We start from the raw sequence: 5,401 nt of genomic DNA, 5'->3' as shown, positions 1-5,401 counted from the left end.
GAGTGTTCACCAGCGCCACCCTCGTTCATAGCGGTGGACGTAGCACATCCTGTAATAACGCAAGTGTGACGTAGAACGCCGTGTAACGACGAGGGTGGAAACTGTGCGAGGGCCCTCTTGTGCTACCTATGGCATCAAGACTGCCTGAACCGAGACCCTCGTTAAGCTATTAGCAGACAAGCTAAGGGAAATGAGGGGCTCGTTTGACAAACATATTAAGGAAGCCAACAGTCACCGAAACCGAGGTGCATAGGGGAATGTTTTATTTTTTAAATTTTTAATGCCAATTAATTTGTTCAAAGAAAATTACTTATAAACCAGCAGAAAACACAACCATGCCGCCGGTGGGATCCGAACCCACGACCTCCGAATATCGCGTCCGGTGCTCTTACCAACTGAGCTACGGCGGCGGCTGTCCAATCTGCTGCTTTCGTAAGTATTTATGTTTTGCGTGTAAGCAAACCTTGAGAGTGTTCACCAGCGCCTCATTTCCCTTAACTTGTCTGCTAATAGCTTAACGAGGGTCTCGGTTCTGGCAGTCTTGATGCCATAGGTAGCACAAGAGGGCTCTCGCACAGTTTCCGCCCTCGTCGTTACATGACGTTCTACGTCACACTTTCGGTATTACAGGACGTGCTACGTCCACCGCTATGGACGAGGGTGGCGCTGGTTAACACTCTCAAGGTTCGCTTGCACGCAAAACATAAATACCCACGAAAGCAGCAGATTGGACAGCCGTCGCCGTAGCTCAGTTGGTAAGAGCACCGGACGCGATATTCGGAGGTCGTGGGTTCGGATCCCACCGGCGGCATGGTTGTTTTTTCTGCTGGTTTATAAAACAAATTAATTGGCATTAGAAATGAAAAAAAAGAAAATATTCCCCTATGCACCTCGGTTTCGGTGACTGTTGGCTTCCTTAATATATATATATATACGTGTGGCCCACACCCAACAACCGACCACTATGCTACCACTGCGGGGAGCCTGGTCATGTCCTTCGCAACTGCCCATACCGGCGGTTGGGATTAAGAGGATTTCCACCGAGCGCACCTCGACCACGCTATCGTGAGAGACCGCGAGACATTGAGCAGTACCTGGCCGATCATGTGCTGCCCTCACCGCCACCACGACGTCAGTCTAGGTCGCCGTCTCCAAGACGGGCTCCCAGTCACGCATCATCCGCTGGTCTTCTTGGCCTTCGCATTAAAAGCCCCCTTTTGTGTCGTCCTACGTTTGTCGGCGACATTTTGGTGGAGCCGCTGGGTGTCGTCCCATGAACACTGACCCCGAGGAGAATTCTGACGATCATCAGCGCCGCTTGGACACAACACCCGTCCAAAAAGCGAGCCGCCGCCTGCGAGGCCTGCAACCTGAGTGTCAGCTGCTGACGAGGTCGGCGCGTACCATGACGTCTACTACTGGCAGTCAGACAGGTCAGCCTTTCGGCACTGTCCCACCGGTTGTAGTCCACGCACCTCGCTCGTCGCCAACCTTCCATGGCGATTGGTGCGAGGATGTCGAGGACTGGTTGTCCGGCTTTGACCGTGTGGCCACATTTAACCATTGGGACGACGACCGAAAACTAGGAAACGTGTATTTCGCGTTCCAAGACTCGGCGAAGACATGGTTCGAGAACCATGAGGCATCCTTTACCAGCTGGGAAGCGTTCCGTCGTGAGTTGCTCGCTACCTTCAGCACCATCGCACGCAAGGAAAACGCCAGAATCGCCCTTCGCTCCAGGTCACAGCAGTCGAACGAAAGCGTGACCATGTTTATCGAAGATATGGCGCGTCTCTTCAGTCGGGATGCCCCTGCCATGCCCGAGGCTACGAACGTGCGCCACCTCATGCGTGGTGTGAAGGAGCAGCTCTTCGCTGGCCTCATACGCGACCCTCCAAGAACCGTGGCTGACAACACCAAAGAAGCCACCTCCATGGCACGTTCCTTGCAGGAACGCAGTGCGCAGAACGGTCGTCTGGGCTGTATTGCGGCCACCAACTATTGTGCGTCACTGCCAGTCGCTGGAGACGAGGCGCTTCGAGAGCTTCCGGGGAGTGTGGTTCGAGAAGAACTGCGCAACCTCCGCTTAGATGCTCCACCTGTCAGTGTTGCAGCTGTAGCCGATGCCGTCCATGACGGAATTCGGCGAGTGGTCCAGCCACCACCGGCACCACAGCCGAGCCGTACATCATGAGCTACAGCGAAGCCCTACGGACACCGCAGCCGGAGCCGTACATAATGAGCTACAGTGAAGCCCTGCGGAGACCTGCGCCAGTGCCACAGGCATTCCGCCCTGCTGCCGAACCAACGCAGGGATACCTTTCCCCCGTCGAGCTGCGTGACCCGCGCACTGTTAGAAAAGCGAACGTGTGGCGCACACCCAACAACCGGCCACTATGCTACCACTGCGGGGAGCCTGGTCATGTCCTCCGCAACTGCCCATACCGGCGGATGGGATTAAGAGGATTTCCACCGAGCGCACCTCGACCACGCTATCGTGAGAGACCGCGAGACATTGAGCAGTACCTGGCCGATCATGTGCTGCCCTCACCGCCACCACGACGTCAGTCTAGGTCGCCGTCTCCAAGACAGGTTCCCAGTCACGCATCATCCGCTGGTCTTCTTGGCCTTCGGATTAAAAGCCCCCTTTTGTGTCGTTCTACGTTTGTCGGCGGCAATATATATATATATATATATATATATATATATATATATATATATATATATATATATATATATATATATATATATATATATATATAGAGAGAGAGAGAGAGAGAGAGCTTTACCTTTACCCTTTACCTTGTCTGCTAATAGCTTAACAAGGGTCTCGGTTCTGGCAGTCTTGATAGCATAAGAGGGCTCTAGCACAGTTTGCACCCTCGCCGTTGGATGACGTTCCACGTCACATTCGCGGTAACACAGGACGTTCTACGTCCACCGCTATGGACGAGGGTGGCGCTGGCGAACACTCTCAAGGTTCGCTTACACGCAATAAACATAAATACCCACGAGAGCAGCAGACTGGACAGCTTGTCGCCGTATCTCAGTTGGTAGAGCACCGGATGCGATATTCGGAGGTCGTGGGTTCGGATCCCACCGGCGGCGTGGTTGTTTTTTCTGCTGCTTTACAATTAATTTCCTTTAATCGACAGATTAACTGAAGTATTATCTCCCATTGATTGGCACTACAAACGGAGTGAAATAAAGCTGAGGCAAATCCTAAAAAGAAAACCTCATCTTAAAGGGGCACTAAGGCCAACTCCACCCATTTTAATCTTAGTGCAAACCGATTCTATCGCTCTGCCTGGGCATGCCCGGCAACAAGAGACGCATTTATTGCAGAGAAAATGGTGCTTAAAGATGAGATTCAAACTCGTGCCATCTACGCGTAAAAAGGACTCCCTGATCACTTTTTTGAACTGAATGGCGATGTAGCCTATCCTTCGAAATTCGTGGCTTAATTTTCGACGCACCGCATATCTCTTGCGAAATCGCGCCCGGCGGTGGCGGCTCTTGTATTACAATAGTTTTTCTTTTCGAGCTTGCAAAAGCTCGATTTTCTGTGAAAGTAACGTCTTTGTCGTTAAACTGCGGTAATTTATAGAAACAGGCCAACTTCAATTTGACCTCAGTGCCCCTTTAAATTAACCAGTCGCAATGACGTGGTTTCCAATGTTATTTTTGTTTATTCGTTGCAGTCAACTACAGCCATGAGCCAAAGTTGTGTTCACTTTACTGAGAAAAAAATTGCAGCTCTCCGTCACGGCTACTTTATTCATTACATCTGCTTGCATATGCATGCATTGAAGTTTGCAAGGAAAAATATGGCAGGAAGGGCCGTAGGAAAGCAATTGCGCAGGCGTGAGACAAGGTGGTGTGGCTGCAGCGGCGAAGGAGTAGCCCGCGTGACTATTGACTGGTGCGAAATCATCTGCACTCGCAGCGCCGCGGTTCACGAAAATGCCAATAACGAGAATGGTGTGCCTTCCCCAAAACTTGGTCTTGCGTAAGGCTCCGCAGAAAGTAACCGCTTGCAAGTAGTTCAATTTTTTGTTTATTTTTCCCGCCCAGGTGGTCGTCGGTGACTTCGATTTATCTTTTTCGCAACAGCTGTGCACTAATCGCAATTGATTTCTCTATGGGGTCTAGGGAAAAAATCATAATCAAGATTACAAACTTGAAGCAAGTCATGCGTGAAGGAACATTAGACCAGGTCATGTTTGTTAAATGAATTCACTGTGAAATTAACCGTGCCGACAAAAAACGCCATCTAATAATAATATTAGTAATAATAATAAATCGTTTATTTCCATCATTGGTGGGGGAGTCTACGGATAAAAGTCACTTGAGAAAAAGCGACGTGACTAAAGCTCACAGCCTCCCTTACAAAGCAGGCAGTGATAGCGCAACGTGTTTAGAACACAGAAATCACCGAAGGACAAAATTAACACGATGAATTTTTATGGCGCAAGGACAGCTTTGTCCAAAGAGCGCCATAGCACAAGGTAGTTTTTCATTTCACAAGAAGGGATCGGAGACCCATTTCCCAAGCATTTCAACCCAAGAAGCCGAGCACCAGGCTAAGGAAAGCTTGTACCCAATGTATCACCGCTGGGTACCCGGCGGCACTGAGGATCGAACCCCGCACCTCCCGCATGCGGGGCGGATGCTCAAACCTCTAGGCCACCACTGCGGACCAAAAGACAAAATGTTCACTATGTAAAATCTAGAGAATAATGCGCTTTGTCATGAAATGAACACGTAACAAAGAAAAATTGGTGGTTTTTGAGGAAATGACATGACGCAGTAACTGTCTCACTTCTCGGCGGACATCTCAACCGCGCCTTAAGGGAAGGGAGGGAGGTCGGAGTGAAATAAGAAAGATAGCTGTAGTGCAGGGCTTCGGAATAATCTGGACCACCTGGGGATCTTTAACGGACACTGAAATCGCACAGCACATGATCACCTTTTGCGTCTCGCCGCAAACGAAACGTGAAAGGAATCACATTCGCAAACAAGTCGCAAGCAAGCACTCAGTGCCACTGCTGAATCAACCTAAGCGTACAAGAAGACTAACTAGCAACTAAAACATACAGTGCCAGTCTCACATAAAAAAGAGGTGAACGCCCCATGTTACGTTACCATCGAGAGGTAAATGCTATATCTCAATGTTTTCATTCCTCGCGATAGTGTACTTCTCTCAGGGTGAAAAGGCTGTGTCCGATTCGGTTGCCAATCCTATCTTGTCACCCATCCGAAATATTACAGCGGTCCTAAAGATGAGCCTTTTGCCGTCCTCTCGTCCTTTCGTCCCCTTGGAGAAGCCAATGTTCTGGGTCCTTGTACTAAACCTTCATCTCAGAGGAGCTGTGAACGCGCTTCTGAAGTTCTTGAATGT

General features: G+C 49.9%; 1 non-coding gene across 1 annotated transcript; it reads right to left on the bottom strand.

The window, feature by feature from the left end:
- Nucleotides 1–336: 336 nt before the first annotated feature.
- On the bottom strand, nucleotides 337–410 carry TRNAS-CGA (transfer RNA serine (anticodon CGA)). Its single transcript has one exon. It is a non-coding gene; the product is annotated as a tRNA-Ser (tRNA).
- Between the last annotated feature and the right edge of the window lie 4,991 nt (nucleotides 411–5,401).

The sequence above is a fragment of the Amblyomma americanum genome, chromosome 1, assembly GCF_052857255.1.
Source record: "Amblyomma americanum isolate KBUSLIRL-KWMA chromosome 1, ASM5285725v1, whole genome shotgun sequence".
Classification (NCBI taxonomy): Eukaryota; Metazoa; Arthropoda; class Arachnida; order Ixodida; family Ixodidae; genus Amblyomma; species Amblyomma americanum.
Note: the sequence above shows the minus strand (reverse complement) of the source record. Positions and strands in the feature narration are given on the sequence as shown.